The sequence below is a fragment of the Hermetia illucens genome, chromosome 2, assembly GCF_905115235.1.
Source record: "Hermetia illucens chromosome 2, iHerIll2.2.curated.20191125, whole genome shotgun sequence".
NCBI classification, from domain to species: domain Eukaryota; kingdom Metazoa; phylum Arthropoda; class Insecta; order Diptera; family Stratiomyidae; genus Hermetia; species Hermetia illucens.
In genome coordinates this window covers 75,584,563-75,602,730 of record NC_051850.1, presented here as the reverse complement: position 1 = coordinate 75,602,730, position 18,168 = coordinate 75,584,563, and the positions used below count along the sequence as shown (strand labels likewise).

General features: G+C 42.2%; 1 protein-coding gene across 5 annotated transcripts in view; it reads right to left on the bottom strand.

The window, feature by feature from the left end:
• LOC119648302 (solute carrier family 66 member 3) overlaps nucleotides 1–18,168 on the bottom strand; it is a 189,070-nt gene that overhangs the window by 158,415 nt on the left and 12,487 nt on the right. Inside the window, exon 2 of one of the 5 annotated variants that reach the window (XM_038049965.1) lies at nucleotides 10,743–10,873. The exons of 3 other annotated variants lie outside the window; for them this stretch is intronic. The gene's annotated coding sequence lies outside the window, so the exon portion shown is untranslated. Of the gene's footprint in view, nucleotides 1–10,742; nucleotides 10,956–18,168 lie in introns of those variants that run through there. One more of the 5 variants, XM_038049964.1, reaches the window with a different exon arrangement.

The following is an 18,168-nucleotide window of genomic DNA, read 5'->3' as shown; positions in this document are numbered from 1 at the left end:
ACCGTGACTTCATGCTTCAATATGAAAAGCCAGTGATTACGCGTACTCATTCTAACTAACCCATCCCAAGGATTTACCCAGGTGCCGCGGAAACCCTTATTTCCAGTTCTGGCGAATATACTGGTCACACACATCCTTTCGGCTGCTATGACAAGAGGGATTTTTTCCTCCCTTGGTAACACCAGCGGACTCCTCCGCTGGTAACAAAATCTGGGTACACTCGATAATTTCTTGTTTATTCATCAGAGCCAAATGCTGTGCTGCCCCACTGACCGCCAGGCAATCCGCTTCCAACTCGTAGTAGTGGAAGCCTCTGTCAAGGGCCGCCGGAATCGCCTACGTTCGGAAGAGCTGGAACTGTCGTAGTATTGATACATTAAGTCGGAACAGAATAGTGCGGCCACTGCACCATTCTAACCTTTATTAGTTGATGTAATAACTGCTGATCCAGGTTCAATGCTTCCGCATTCAAAGGATCTCTATTTACTCTGATGACGGATGCCAATGGTGAGGCTCTAGCTGCAGTATTAGAGCAAAAGGAGTGTCCGGTAGGATATGCGAGTCGAATGCTGAACCCGACGTAAAGGAATTACTCAACTCCGGAACGAGAGCTGTTGGCGTTGATGTTCGCACACGACTAGAAACTACCGGTGCTATCTTTTGGGAAAGCCAATTAGGATGTTCACGGATCACAAACCGTTGAAGGGGTTAAGGACAGCACCAGCCGGATGCTTCGCCTTCAGCAAAAATCATCTTAGTATCACTACGAATTACTCTGTAAGCCCGGCCGTATGACAGGGAATGCGGATGCTCTAGTAGAGCGATTCAGCAAGGGGAAGACACAGAAGGGCCGGGGTCAGGTTGCTTAGTAGTAACGCGGCCAAAGGGCCGGATAGAGGCAGAAGGTCAATGGAACAGCGAATATAAGTTGCCGGAAGATGGGCAGAAGCAAATAAATACATACTTTCCATGGTCGAAGACTTGCTAAGATTCGTGGCTTTTGCGGCAATCCCTGAGATAATTAGTAGATACTCTTTTACCAGGGAGCATTGTGACGGATCAAGGAGCGAATTTCGCAGGAGAGGTTTTAATATCTTTGTGCAAACTCTTGAATGTCAAGAAATTGCAAACAACGGCCTATCATCCGCAGTCTAATCTTGTAGAAAGGTAGTACTCGACCCTGGGGAACTATTTGCGATGTTTTGTGTGTGGTGCGCCTCGGGACTGTGATGAGTATCTCAGAACGGCGGCTTACGCTTGTAACAACACACCTCACTCTGGAACAGGGTTCAGCCCCATGGGAACTCTATTCGGGTTCGTGTCAGACATACCAAATAGCCTTAAAAGAGCCCATGAGCCTGTATACAATAACCAGCTATATTATAGGCAGCTCTTTAGGAGAGTACAGATTGCGTACAAGGATGTGAAGGAAAATCTGCTGCATGCAAAGGGGATGTTAAAAAAGTGATAGGATAAGCGGGTCGGTGATAGTGCCCCTCAGAGATTCGAAAAGATCAAGTAAACTGGATTTGATTTTCCGAGTTCTGTATAAAGTTATCCATGTCCACTCACCTGAGAATATATCTATTCTGGTGGAGGGGAAAGCTAGAAGGGTTCACGTGAATGGAGTAACAATATCGTCAGCATAGGCCAGTAGTTGGGTGGACTTAAAGAGGATCGTACCTCTTGCATTTGCCTCAGCATCACGGATCACTTTCTCGAGGACCAGGTTAAAGATGACGCATGATAAGGCATCCCTTTTCGTAGACCGTTGTTGATGTCTTATTCTTCCCGTTTGACCAGTGCGGTTTGATGTTGTTGGTTGCTTGGGTTTTGGTGCTGACATTGCCACCATATACTTCGTCTTGCCTTCATTGATGTCGCGTCGCCTACTCGATCTGGATGAAGGCAGGTTGTACGTCTCGGCTCGTCCTTCTCATGACCTCGATATGGTCACCATAGGCCAGTAGTTGGGTCGACTTAAAGAGGATCGTACCTCTTGCATTTACCTCAGCATCACGGATCACTTTCATCCCCTTGTCGTACACGTTGTTGATGTCGAATGATCTTGAGGGTGAACCTACTGCTTTTATCTGGCCTCGCACATTGGTCAGGGTCAACCTAGTCAGTTTTATCAATTTCGTCGGGATACCGAATTCTCTCATGGCCGTGTACAGTTTTACCCTGGTTATGCTATCATAGGTGGCTTTAAAGTCAATGAAGAGATGGTGCAACTAATGGTCATATTCCAACAGTTTTTCCATCGCTTGCCGCAGAGAGAAAATCTGATCTGTTGCTGATTTGTCGAGAGTGAAGCATGACAGCAACATGATACCTCTATAATTGCTGCACTGTGTGATATCCCGCTTTTTATGTATGAGGCAGATAATGCCTCTTTGCCAGTCGTCAGGCATTGATTCGCTGTTCCACACCCTGAGCACAAGTTGATGAACCACTTGGTGTAATTGGTCGCCTCCATATTTAATCAATTCGGTTGTAATTACGTCGGCTCCTGGCGACTTATGATTTTTAAGCCAATGAATTGCACGGACTGTTTCTTCTATACTTGGTGGTGGCAGTATTTGTCCGTCGCCTTCAGTTGGCGGGACCTCCAACTCGTCGATGTTTTGGTTGTTCAATAGCTCATCAAAGTACTCATCGCTCCAATATGCCCATTCTATCGGAAATCAGATTTCCCTCTTTGTGTCGGCAGGATGAGCATCGAGGTGTGTAAGGCTTCATCTTGCTGACTTGTTAGTAAAACTTCCGCGCCTGGTGCGGTTGCCCCCTGTGCTTTTCGAGCTCACATACCTGTTGGTTCTCCCAGGCTTCCCTTTTCCGCCTGTGAAGTTGCTTCTCCGCTGTACAGAGTTCATGATAAGTCTCCGCGCGTGTGACATATGACTCACCTATTCCTCATAACCTACCCACTCCTCACCCCGATAAAGACACCCACATAACACTATTATTCCAAGAGCTGCAAAAATGTATCATTTTGCATTAGTTGACATTTTGCATTGAATTAAATCTCACAACCCAAAATAATGTCTTTATAAGCATCCGGCCTATCCAGATAAGAATATCCAAATATTGCAAGCGAAGCGCATTCAGCATATTAATATCCACATTTATTTATCCCAATTGCATCCGCTCAAATAACAAATCATTCTTTTCATTATGGGAATAAACCGATAAGAAATTAATTAAAGAAGCAAATGCAGAGTATATAAAGAAGAACCCCTTCCTCAAGTAGTTAAGTCGCACCCTCAACTCTTTGTTTAATAAACTAAACAAAAATTTATCTAAGACCCACAACAAGCAACCCATGTTGAATTTAGCCCTATCAGAAACGAAAGTCTGGTAATTAACAAATTTGAGTCATTAATTCCTGAATACAAGGCATACTTGTTAGAAATTAGAAATTGCACCACATTTGATCAAGCTTACAACATATTATCTGAAGTTCGTCAAAATATCGTCAATGATAATCAACCACGTTATAACAATAACAACTACCATAATAACCCGCGGAATAGTCACAGGAATAACCAAAATCAACGTAATAATAATAATCGAACCAGTCACAATTACAACAATAATCACAGACACAACTCCGCCGAAGCCGATTCCAAGCCCGGTTGTGAAAGGAGGAGGGATGGATAGCTTCAGTCTGAATGGCTATACGCCACCGCAGCGTCTCAGGGGGTAGATAAGGAAAGTGCAGGAACTTTGCAGTCTTGCAGATTACTCACTGAGGAAGCTATCCCAATACCTGGCAGCTAGGGATAAAATGCACCACCAAAAATGAGAAGAAGAAGAAATTTGAGGTCCGGCACGGATAACCGGCGGGAGTCGTCCGACTAGGTGACTGGGCCGGGCTCTCGTAATGGACAGCACGGCGTCGAAACCGCTAGTCGTGGGATGGTTCGACGTCTAGGCTCCACGACGACCAGGAGCACAGCTCCGCCTGCTGCAGCTCTTTCGCCACAATCTGTGGCGACCACTTCAGCAGGTTCGCGTAGCCATCGGATGAAATGGACTGAAGAAATGAACCTCTTCATCATCCGCTCCTACTACGAAATAGCGGCGGGGCGGGTACAACATCTTACCGCCCCTTGTTGCACCAGAGATTCGTCGAGCGTTTCCCACAATTCGCGCACGTGACTGTGCAGCGAGTCGCAGACCAGTACCACTTTATTACTCGCAGCGACACAATCCCGGCCACCATCAGGGAACGTGTTCGACTTGAGGTCACCGGGGAAACTGGTGACCGAGAGTCGATGGGGGCAGAGGCGACGGCATCAGCAACACCATGCCGCACTGCAGGCAACAGGTTCAGTACTCGCCGAAGCACTCTTCTCCACCGTCCAGCTGAGGTTCGGGACGAGTTCCAAAGAACGTTTATAGAATTCTCGGTTATGGATCCTTCGCATAGACCAGGTATTCTCAGGCTCTATGCATCTCCAGCAACTCCGGGAATTCTATCTCAAATCAATGATGAGATTGCATCTCGACTGTGTGCTGATATGTCGCTGCTGCAGCTACAATGACTTGTGTATTGTGGTGCAGTTGCGGCTATCAGATTGCACGGTCAGAACATTCGCTTTCATGTTATTGGTTTGAGTGACCAAAGAGATCCACCATGGAAAATTCGTCTGGAACGTCGGCGGGACCCACTAAGTCAGGACATTGCTAGATAGATGCAGATCAGCACTGGCAATGGCAGCAGACGGGTGAGAAATAAAGTGCAGAACTATGCCATCCCTTGTGAGACACCCGTTGTTGAAATTCTGGACACACTAAAACAGAAACTTTCTGTCATATGCAGTCGGTTACGACGGTGTGGCGAAAGTCATTCCAGGCGTGTTCAGAATGCAACATACGCGGGGAACCAGCGGAGTTTTTTCAGATCTCTCAACGAATCCCAACAGAGAGTCCAGACAATACAGTTCTCGGTGACGGAAGCGAAAGAGTATTGGGGTGGACTTTGGGGGTTACCTGCCCAGCATGCTGAGTATTTCACCGCTGAAGGCACTCGCCATGCCAATGCGCCTGGCATGAATTTTGCGGATGTTACCGAAGAGGCAGTTCGACGAACCATAAACAGCTCCAAGAACTGGAGGGGCCCAGGTCTGGATCGGGTGCAGAATTTCTGGTATAAGAAATTTACCAGCGTACACAGTCGGTTGGCACACAGTATAAATGAGGTCATGAGTCGACCGGCGGAATTTCCACCTTTCCTCACTGCGGGGACACGATGCAGGACCCCGCAGACACAAGACTGATCACTTGTTTACCAACCCTCTACAAATTCATCACGTCCATTATTAGTGGAAGGATCAATGCGCACCTCGAGACCAACAACATTCTGTCCGAGGAGCAGAAGGGCTACCGAGTTGGGTCAAGGGTTTCCAAAGAGCAACTCATTATCGACTCGGTACTTATAGGACAAGCAACTAGAGGCCAAAGAAACCTCTTTAGTTTCTATACCAATTATGCCAAGGCTTTTGATAGCGCTCCGCATAGCTGGCTAATCGATATCCTAAATCTGTATCGCATTGATTCGAAACTAATAAAGTTTTTTGCAATAATCATGGAAGGGTGGCATACCACCTTATCAGTGCGTACATCTGAGGGTGCTAATACCTCAGAGCCCATCCGTATACGGAAGGGCATTTTCCAGGGGGATTCGTTGAGTCCCCTTTGGTTTTGTATGGCACTGAACCCCCTTTCATGGCTACTGAATGCTGCTAGAGGGCATGGTTTTGCAATAAAATATGGCCTACGTGCTAAGTGCGAACTGACACACTTGATGTAGTTAGATGACATCAAGTTATATGCTGGGACTGATAACCACCTTAAAAGTCTGTTGCAAATAATAGACATGTTCGGTTGAAGTTTGAATTAAACAAGTGTCAAATCCAAGCCATCCGCAAAGGTCATCACGAGCCGCATGCCGGACATAGCATTGGTGACCTCCACATCGAAGCTATTACCGAGACAAACTTCTACAAGTACCTAGGAATTCTACAAGAAACCCATGCTCGAGCTGGTGATCTGAGGGATGCTCTGATATACGAATTACTGCGAAGTGTAATTGTAATTGTGTAAATCGCATCTCTCGCGGAAGAATAAAACAAGCACGTTGAATGTATTCGCTATCACTTCACTGACTTATGCATTCGCAATATTGCCGTGGACGAAGACCGATCTGGAAAAAGTCCAGCGGCGAATACGGGCAACTATGTCCAAATTCCGAATGCATCATCCAAAGTCTGCCGTGGAGCGGATGAACCTGCCTCGTGACATTGGAGGTAGGGGCGTGGTTGACGTGGCGGCACAGCGTCATCGCCAAGTCGACTCGCTGTCCGCTTATTTTTACAGCAAAGAGCAGGCGTGTAAGGTGTCTGTAAGGCAGACTGTGGACTGACTCCACTTAACTTGAAGGATCGATCTTTCAGTCCTCTGAGTGGGGTGAAGTCGGACCAAGAGTGGATCGATGAATGGAAGTCGAGACGGAGGGGTTCATGTATGCCATTCAGGATGGCGTGGTCGCCATCCGAGCATATAAAGAAAGAACGGGTGGAGAACGACCAGTGCAGAATGTGTGATTCGGCGTTAGAGACGTAGGACCATCTCATTTCTGGCTGTACTGTTATGGCACCGGTGCAATATATCATCAGGCATAATGCTGTATGTAAGGTTACCCATCAAAACCTTGCATACAAGCATGGGCGGATCACAGGAACATGTCCGGTTTACCGATATGAGCCGCAAGCAGTACTTGATAGTGCCACTTGCAGCATGTATTGGGACCGGCAAGTTCTGACTGATCGCCATACTGCACACAACAAGCCTGACGTACTGTTAGTTGACAAGACAGGTCGCTCCGCGTATATTATTGATGTTGCTATCCCCCATAATAGCAACATCGAACGGAAATACGTGGAGAAGAAGGTGAACTATGAGCCATTGGCTCGGGAAATCAAAGAAATTTGGCGTCTCGAGCGGGTGGTTGTAGTTCCCATAATATTGTCAGCTACAGGTATTGTACCTAAATCCCTCACGGCTTCCCTTGATGTCCTGGTACTTTCGCACAGTCCGGTTCAAACCATGCAGAAGTACACCATTCTGCATACGTGCTCGATGTTGCGGGGAGTACTCGACGGATTCTCCCACTGACCTACCACCAGCCACCACCACCAGCGCCCCTTTAGTTTTTAAGTAAGTAGGATCGTCCGACCCTAAATGCTTGGCGCTTAGTGCTAGTATTAGGTAAAATTCGGCATCTGCCAAGATTGTGATAACTCGGAAATCACAGGCAAAATTTTAACCAAAACCGTCGTTACAACAATTATAGGTTTAATAATAGAAACAATAATAACAGACCTAATAACTACAATAATCAAAACAACCATAATAGTCAAAATCAAAATAGACAACAACACCACTGCCATCAGAATAGCAGACCAGAGTCTATGCAAGTAGATAACTCCAAACAGTATCGTAGAAATAATTATAATCAGAATCAAGTCCAAGAACCGATGAATGAAAGTTTTCAGGAAACAACCTCGGAAATATCAGAAGCTTGCTACCAATAATTAATCTGAAAATACAAACGGAGACCATTCCTGTTCTATTCGATACAGGATCTTCTACATCAGTATAGATGGAAATTATTACAAAATTGACGAAATAAAAGAATTAGAAAACCCCATTCCAATCTTGAGATTAGGAGATAAATATTACGTAAATCAAAAATTAATATGCCACTCGAGTTCAATCTCCCCAATAGTCATAAGATATTATGGAACGTTATGGATTTCCAAAACAAGAAATTCAAAAACAAAACAAATATACACGAAAATATTGAACAAAACTGTAATGAAAAAACATACCACCTTGATGCAAATTATATCATGAGATTTAGCAATTGTAAAATAGAAATCAAAAACAAGACATATACTAATATGGTTAAAGAATTTCAACAAATATTAACTATTAAATAAAACATTATCAACTTTAGCTACGAAGTAAATTTAAAAAAAATACAATTGGAAAACATAGAAAGTCAGAAAAAGATAGAACAAGTGAAATTTGAACATAAAAGAAATATAATAACAAGTTCCACCATTGCAATTATAATTATAATAATGAGAATCATTATTATAATATACCATTACCATAATATACCTATATTGTAAAAGACAAGAAACAACAACGAAAGTAGAAATAAATAAAGACGTAGAACTATCTGAAATCAAAGACGTCAAGGATAACGTCACCATAGCCCCCTGATAATACTCCTTTTTTGTAACATGATGAACGTCAACCTGTCCCTGAGTTTCCCTTGACACTGCCAAACTTCCTGAAAGAAAATCAATAATGGCACGGCTCCAAAGGAAGTCTCTACCCAAAATCCCATCGTAAATAAGGAGCCCTCGACCCTCAACAACATTAAAGTTATAAGTTACTCAGCAACTAATTTCACTCGACCATTACACATGCCCAAGGTTTTTTATCTTTTCGAAATAATCCGCTAATCCTAATTTGTTCTGCTACGTTTGCAACTACACCTTCCTTCAACACAGATTTTTTTATTAAACTGCATGCCGCCCCTGTGTCTACAAGCAATACTAACTTGTTTTTAACCCCTACATCAACGGGAATTTCGGTTACCCCATCACAATCTACCCCAATTTCCTTTCTTGTGTCTTAAACTTCATCTCTTCACACCCAAGGACGGCTTCAACTAGTTTTTGATTGGTTCTGTTTCGCCAAGTACTTGCGTAGACAGTTTGTAGAATTGTAACCTCGTGTAACACAAAAGTCACAATACTGCGTCGATCTTTGCTCGCTCGCTTGCGGTGTCCCTTCATCATCCTGACATCCCATAAAATTCACACTTCGCCGACCTTGTTGAGGCGACCGTGGAGGTTTTTGTTGGGAGCGCCATCCTAAGGCATGCCCGTGCTTTCTACAGTGAACGCAAAAAGAGTCTACCCGTCACATTCTACACTCCCTTTCCCGATGTCCCAATTTCCCACAATTCCCTTTTTGGGCAGGGGATGAACCAAAACCAATCGCAGTAAATTGTTGCGAACCCTGCTCATTGGTAGCAGTCCACGATCGATTTTGCATCGGGGGCGTTCCATATTGCTGTGATGTTGAAAAGAGAGGGGAAGAAGAGTTAACTGGACTGTTGATATTATTGAGAGCCGGAGGATACTGTACAGATTATAAGGTTGGCGGGTAATTTACCCCGCTCAAATATGGCACACTCTCACCAAGAGCGCTCCTATGGGACTCGGAAACTATTCCCAGGGAGTTCTCCGAATGAGCGCTCACTAATACGTGCAGAACCCAAAAGCCTCCGACAATCATCCTCATAACAAATGGTGTCGGCTTCTGCTTGTCCCAACGTAGTATAATTTCTACCTATCAGATGTTCTCGTGTATCATCACTCAAGACCCCTATCTTAAAGACATTGATACAGTCCCGCTCAAATTCCCTTTTCAAACCTTCGTCGCCACCCGGATATTTAGCGCTAATTACATCCTGCGTTCGTTTTAACAAAAAACTAACCCACTGTGCATATTCTTCCAGTTCCTCTCCAGGTCTTCGCTTACACATTCTTAGTTCGTCTCGAAGCTCCTCCTCTTCGGGACGTAAGTGTCGTTCAACGTTATTTCATCATCATCAACGTTATTTCCATCTCCTTGTTTGTCCGACAGTCCGATGTGAATATTAAATAGTAGGCATCCTCCATCAACTTATACTTGACGCAACTGAAAATACTGTTTTCTGTTCTTCTGCCAACCGTCCATAAAGCCCTGTTACGCAGTCCAAAAACTTGTATAATTCCGAACCGAGGAATGGTGATCTTTCGCCCGAAAAAACAGGAACAAATTTTACCACCATATCCATGACCTTATCATAGACATCATTCCTTGCCGGAGCTATTTTTTCCACTTCCTTGCCGGCCCTAACCTGCACTCCAATTGTACAACTTTTGGAGGCACTTTCACTGGTATTTCCTGCTTTACCCACACTAACAATTTTCAACCCCTTGCACTTATCCGCTCCTCCCGTTGCAATTTTCCCAATACTTGTGTTCCTTCTTCCCAACTGCTCGGCCAATTCCCTATTGCCCTCAGTTGTTTCTTCAAATGTCTCACCACCCGACTCAATCGTTCCACGTCTTTGTCCTTTTGTGCTAGTCTCTCTCCCAAGCCCTCTTCCAAGAGGTTAGATAGTAATGTATCAACGACCTCAATTGCGCTAGCGGTGTTACTTTTTATTTCAATTTGCTCCCCTAGAGCTTTCAATTCGGTTTCTATCTGCTCTGCAAGAAGGAAAATGCTCTTGATAGTGTCTGCCTGATCCTTCTCCAGTTGAGCGAGCATGTCCTCCCACCCGCCTTTCTCAACTTGAAGAGATTGGAAAAGAGCAAGTTCTTCCTTTATTAAAACGTTGGTCATCTAATCTCACCACTAGAGACCACAACACAGCACTACACTAAAATTGATATATCAGAGATGCAGCAGAACTTTGCACAATAATATTCTCAACTTTACGCAATATTAATACCCGGTTTTTCTTCTCATGCCCGTAATCGCAGCAACTCACTTTTAATTTTAAAAAAATGCTGGAAACTTAAACCATCACTACCTACACCATTTTTTTACTCTTAAATATAAAAAAAATATATATAGTGAAGAAAAACAATAATAAAACTTACTCCAATACCGGCTACGCCAAAATGTGGCACTCCTTTTTTTCACTATATAACCCACTATTTTTCAAATAAAACTCACTCTTTATTATCACAAAGTTATATTATATTATACACTATAAACAATACCAACGACACTGTTGAAATTGAGCATAGGTCTGAGAAAATACTCAACCGAAAAATCTGAAAGAAAATCATGAAGCTGCCTCTATACGGTGCCCAGGCCTCAGAATACTGTCCATATCGAGATCTGTTCAAATTAAGTTAATAATAGTATATTACTATATTTTAGGAGAATTTAACTAGAAAACCCACTTAAATATCCCAGAGTATTAAACATCAATATCTCACTAAAGTGAATAATCTGACATACTAATGCATATACATTACGGACTACGTACAAATAGGATAGTTCTGTACTTAAAAATACTCACGCAAAAAACAAACAAAACCTTTCATACCTGATGCGCCGAACTACATAAAAGAAGCTATGAAAAAACACCAAAATTCACAGAAAAACGTTTAACAAGGCATCAACAATGTACCTTCCGATATTTTTAAATAATCCGAGTTTGGGAACCAGAATATACCCCACACGTTAAAATGCCGTCTGTTTTTTCCTCCTCTTTAAGATGAGCACAGCGCTCTGTTACGTGGCACACGAAAAACACATATATGCAAAGGGGGGATGTTTCATAGAATATAGTCATGTGGGATATCAAACGAAAGGTCACAATCAGTACATTCCAAATCAATTTTGACGAGAATTGTAAAATGCACGAGTAAGGACTCAAAATGTACACAGTGACACAGAACTCATTTTCGGAAACTACCTAACCCAAAAATTCGAAAAAAAGTTGGAGGCTGGGACGAAATATAGGTCGATATCTGCTCAAATAAACAGACTAATAGTATATTACCAACTTTTAGAAATTGACTGAAAACTCCCTTAAATTCATCCTAGGGATACCAAATTGCACTAGCATAGATGACTTTGTCTCGCATATGCATGCTAAGCTTCACGCGAATCCGCCCATTAGCGCCAAAATTATAGTAGTTCAAATTTATTATTTCGGTCGAATCTACTGCATCTGAAGCCATGCAAATGAGTTGCTGAAAGATTGACATTCGCGTGAAATATTCAAGTCCCATTTATGAAGAATCTACTTGCCTCCTTTTTAAGGTTTTGTGTAAAACACTTATATGGAATCTAAGCTTCAAAATATCTATATCTGCTCAAATAAACTTACTAATAGTATATTACCAATTTTTAGAAATTGACTGGAAAACCAGCTTAAGTTCCTAGGAGTACTTGTACTGGCCTAGAGGACAGTATAGCGCATACGCATGCGAAGTTTCATGGAAATCCCGCTATTAGTGTCAAAGTTGCAGCAGGTTAAACTTATCAATTTTGCACGAATTAACTGCCTCATAAGCCGTGCAAATAAGATGCTGACGCCAAAATTGACATTAGTGTTAAGATAGCCTGAGTGGTTAGAGCACAAGGCTGCCGTACGGAAGGTCGCGATTCAAATTTCACTCATATACTCACAGTTGAAAATTTAACTATGTACACGCGGAACTGTGTTGCACTCATCGTTCCTCATAGGGAAAGACAAAGACTTATACCTGAAGTGCTTAGCTTCTGGTTTTCCGACTTGTTTTATTTGCTTGTACTCATCGTTCATCATAGGAAAACACAAAGACTTATACCTGAAGTGCTTAGCTTCTGGTTTTCCGACTTGTTTTATTTGCTCAAAATATACTTACACATCCTTAGGTTCATAATCGATAAAGTTCTCGCATAACAACCACTGTCCACCATATCTTCAAAATTAATTCTTTTGAAATAACTTCTAAGAAAAAAAGAGCACTCAACCCGCTGAACACTTTCCAATTTGGCAAATGGACTCGACGCAGTATTACAGTAACCAGAAAAAAACTGGAAGAGCAAAATATGGGTATGGAAGGACAATTATACGTTGTTGGGATAGCACAGTTAAATTTTTGAAAAAATATTATAAACCGTATTACTAGAATTCCGAAAAGTTATAGCGCAACTTCAAACGCGTTCTTCTCGAAACGCTGTTTTCGAAATCGACGAGCAGTGAAACTCGAAGCTTTCATACGATCATGAAAATTAAAAAAATTTAATATACTATTATTAACTTCATTTGAACAGATATCGGCATGGAGGATATTTCGGAGCCTAGGCACCATATAGTGGCAACCTCGTGATTTCTTTCAGATTGATGGTTTGGGTAGTCTCCGAGAATGGGTCCGTAAAAGAAATGATCACTTTCAACCCCCCACACTCGCCACTTTTCTAAAAAATGTCAAAACTAAAACCGGCTTCGTAAAGTACTAACCGAGACCTTTTATTTGATACCCAACGTAACTGCATTTGGTGAAAAGCAATTTTCGCTGTCAAAAATTATTTTCCGATGTCATAGCCAGCGCGATTCGCATTTGCGTGCATCCGATACGCAAGTTCCTCGCTCCGCCGCATCACTCCACCCTTAACTAAAGCCAAAGGGGGTTTCAGCGCGGAACCAGACGTATGGCTCCCTAAACTCGGTTGCCGCAAGTCAAAACGGACACGTCGCGCGCCCCTTATTATTATTAAGATATTATAGTATTTTTAATTACCTAACAATATGTACATATTAAGCATTGACCGATTCCGTGTGTTGGTGCGTATAGTACATACATACTTATTGATCGCATGCATCTGATTAACAAAACCTAACTTTAGAGCGTTTTAGTATAGATCTGTAACGACAAATAAAAAATCCAAACAATTTCCTTCAGTAAATATTTTTACTTTTTGCAAATATGCATATTTCAACGATTACTTGTCGCTTTTTTAGTGCTTGGGTATGATAGGGGAAAGAAATCCTGAATTGTTCTATTTATGCTCATTGCCCTAGGTATCCCCATTGTTTGCCCAATGTATACTTTTCTGCAATATGCGCAGGAAATTTTATACATCCCAGATTTTGCATTTGATTGATTGGATTCTTGGTCGATGGTAGAAGAAATTTGAGCCGGTTGTTCCTGCTGCTGAAAACGTCGTCCAAACCCTGTTTGTCCAGTTTTCGTTTCTTTTTCGTTGAAAGGTAGTTTACAGTATACGATTTGGATTTTTTATTTGTAGTTACGTATGCATCAGAATACATATATATGTAGGTAAATGAGTACCGTTAGTAAAGACGCAAACTTCATTGGCGCCTCTATCACAAGTTTCTCAACGGTAAAACGCTCGCCAATTGGCAAATTTATAAGAATGCCAACCGGGAAGCAAAGAAAGCCTTCGCTGTTACCCGAGTGGCCCATTACAAAGATCTATACGATAAACTGGTGACTCGGAATGACGAAAGAGATCTGTATCCCTTGGTCAAAAGCCAACACCAACGCACACATGATATCGAACGCTTCTATAGCGTTAATGACAAAAGCGGTACTTTGCTTATCGACCGACGAGCCGCGACAGACAGATGGCGAGAATATTGCGAGCAGATTTCAACGAAGGAATTTGTTCATCCGGCACTTACACGAGCATTGATGACATTTGGAGTAATTTTCCCCGCCAGCGCAACTGAAGTCGAGGAAGCAATAAAACGAATCGAATTCGGGAAAGCAACAGACCCTGACGACATCGCGTCTGGGCTCTCGAAAGCGCAGAGCTGGGATCCAACACTGTGACTCAACGAATACTTCAATCGGGTTATTAAGGAAAGTAGAACATTATGTGACTGGCAAGAAAGTACCACAGTGCCAATATGAAACAAGTCGGGAAACCGGAAGCTGGACGCTTCAGGTACGAAAGGTTTTGTGTATTTCTTAGTACGTAGTACGTAATATATCCATATATTATGTGAGAGTATCCACTTTCGGGTGATATTGACATTCATAGTCTTCAATTTTCAAAGAAGCAACAAATTTGAGGTATTATAACTTTGTTAGTAATAGTGCGATTTCCACCAAACTTGGTAAGATCATGCTCTATATTACAACCTATATCACTGCAAAATTTCATGGTACTAGGATGAACTTAAAGGGAGTTTCTAACCAATTATAAAAAATTGTAGTAATATACTATTATTAACTTTATTTAAACAGATATCGGCATGGAAGGTATTTCGGAGCCCAGGCACCATATAGTGGCAGCCCCCTGATTCTTTTCAGATTTTTCAGTTGGGTAGTTTCTGAGAACGGCCCCCTTAAAGAAGTGATCACTTTCAACCCCCCGCGCTCCCCACCCTTCTAACGTCAAAACTAAGATCGGATTTGAAAAGTACTAATCGAGATCTTTAATTTGATACCCCACATGACTATATTTGATGAAAAAAAATTTTACACCCTCCTTTTGCATGTATGGGGACCCCCCCTTAAATTCGATTTAAAAGGATGTAATTCACTGTATGCGTGAGCGTTCACAGTTCCCACCTTTCTACAAAATTTGGTGTCAATCGCTATAACCGTCTCCGAGAAAATTGCGTGTGACGGACAGACAGACAGACAGACAGACAGTAAACCGATTTTAATAAGGTTTTGTGTTTACACAAAACCTTAAAAAGAAAAGTAGTGCAGGAGAATGTTCAAATTACCGGTCGATGCGGTCATTGTCCCGTATCATGAAGATTTTTGAATGCATTCTTGGCAACCGTATTTGTGAAATCGTTCAAATAACCGCCAATCAAACCGGGTTTGTCACGAACTGCAGAACTAATGAAGCAACACACACCTATAGAAACAATGTGAGAAACATCGCCCTCTTTACATTGCATTTCTGGATCTAGGAAAAGCGTTTGACCGTGTGCCACACGAACGCATCTGGTAAGATTAACGACAACACTTAGTACCAGAAGAACTCGTGCGCTGGGTTCAATTGCTTAACCACGACCCGAAAAGTAAAGTTCGAAGTATGGCGGGTGTATCAAAATCGCCTCGTGTCTCTGTTGGTGTTCATCAAGGAATCGCCCTCTCACCACTCCTCTTTGTTCTTGTTATGGACACCGTCACACGGGATATCCAACGTCCAGCGCCTTATACACTGTTTTATGCAGATGATGTTTTCCTAGTATCTAATAGCAAAAATAATCTCGAGCAATTTGTCCAAAAATGGAATGATCGCCTCATGCAACACGGACTCAGATTAAATATGAATAACACCGAATTTTTGACAATCGATCCCCATGAAACAAGCACTATCACTGCCATTGGCAATGACCTGAAACGCCCCCATGAAACAAGCACTATCACTGCCATTGGCAATGACCTGCCCAGAACTGAGCGATTTAAATATCTCGGGTCAATACTATCAGCCCATGGAGAAATGAATTATGAGATTGCTTCATGCATTCACGCAACCTTACGTTGCACAACTGGTGTTTTTTGTGATCAACATGTTAATAACATTTAGTTATTTTTAACAAATCCTTCATATTTATTAACTTTTCGTTGTAAATCTAAAACATAATTATAAATCTTTATTTTCAATTCAAAAATTCTAAAATCTCAACTCAACCTTTTTCTGTTCTACCGATCGCGTGGCTGTCACCCCGCTAAAAACAGGTAGACGAGTCACTTAAACGGGTGAGTTTCACTTCATGACGAATTATATTATTCTTGTGCGGAGCTGAGATTAATCTTCGTTAATCCGCTCGCGCCTCCACCCTAATGGAGACAAAGATGTTGCACTGCACACGCCTTGACCACATCCGAAATGAGGGTACCCGCGATCGATATGGAGTTGCCCTGACCGTAGAAGAATTGCGAGCGAGGCGAATTTCGAAAGGTATGTATTAACTGAACCTTTTTACTTAATACCCAACACGGCCATATACTGTGAAAAAAAAATATGGATCACATTCTTTCGCATGCATGGGGAGCCCCCTAAAACTCAACAGAAAATGGTCCCTCTTGCTATATTTAAACGAACTGACAGACCACATGTTCACACCAAATTTCGTAAAAATAATTTAACCTCTTCCGAATAAATCAGGGGTGCCAGACAGAAAGACATTAAATCGATTTTAAGTTTTGTTTCCCAGAAAACCTTAAAAAGCATTGCCATATTAGGAAAGTAATGGGATACATATGAACTTTATAGGTACAGAATATGTTGTTGCTCTTTTGCCCTATTTAACATGGGCTGTAAAAATTCAAACTTTGGATTGACACTTGTAGCTACTGCATACAGCTTCTTCGACCCCAGCACATAAGATTGATAGGTCCGTCGTTACGTCTATACATGTCAGCTTGCATGAAAGCCAAAATACAATAAGACGTGCGTGCATGGACACGATTCAAGCTCTGTATCGTAAGCAGTTTCAAAATGCAAGGAAGATTTCAGGTCGGCGAAGTTCAAAGTTAAAAAACTAATCAAAAACCTTCTTCTTTTGGGATATCAAATAAGTTTTTAGGAACTAATAGAGCAATGTAATTAGGATTAATTAGAATAGTAGTATAGATTTATGATAATAAACCCAGTCAAGAACAAACTTCTGGCACTAATGAAGGAAGCAAGTGGTCCCCGAAATATCGCTACTTGCAACGTTAATAAATATTACAAGCCAAAAGAAAAAGCCAATCTTAAATATTGCAAACAATTTAATCGCAGAAACATCGCGCTAGAAACTTAGATACTTTGAATGTTATTAATTTGAATGATTTCGTTTTGAGAACTACGTAAGGCACTATTTGAATTGCAACTGGTTTATTTCCGAGTTATCACAATCTCGGCAGATGCCGAATTTTACCTAATACTAGCACTAAGTGCCAAGCATTTAGGCCCGGACGATCCTACTTACTTAAAAACTAAAGGGGCACTGGTGGTGGTGGCCGGTGGTAGGTTAGTAGGAGAATCCGTCGAGTACTCCCCGCAACATCGAGCACGTATGCAGAACGGTGTACTTCTGCATGGTTTGAACCAGACTGTGCGAAAGTCCCAGGACATTAAGGGAAGCCGTGAGGGATTTAGGTACAATACCTGTAGCGGACAATATTATGGGAACTACAACCACCCGCTCGAGACGCCAAATCTTTTTGATTTCCCGAGCCAATGGCTCATAGTTCACCTTCTTCTCCACGTATTTCCGTTCAATGTTGCTATTATGGGGGATAGCAACATCAATAATATACGCGGAGCGACCTGTCTTGTCAACTAACAGTACGTCAGGCTTGTTGTATGCAATATGGTGATCAGTCAGAATTTGCCGGTCCCAATACATGCTGTAAGCAGAACTATCAAGTACTGCTTGCGGCTCATATCGGTAAACCGGACCTGTTTCCGTGATCAGCCCATGCTTGTATGCAAGGTTTTGATGGATAACCTTACATACAGCATTATGCCTGATGATGTATTGCACCGGTGCCATAACAGTACAGCCAGAAATGAGATGGTCTTACGTCTCTAACGCCAAACCAC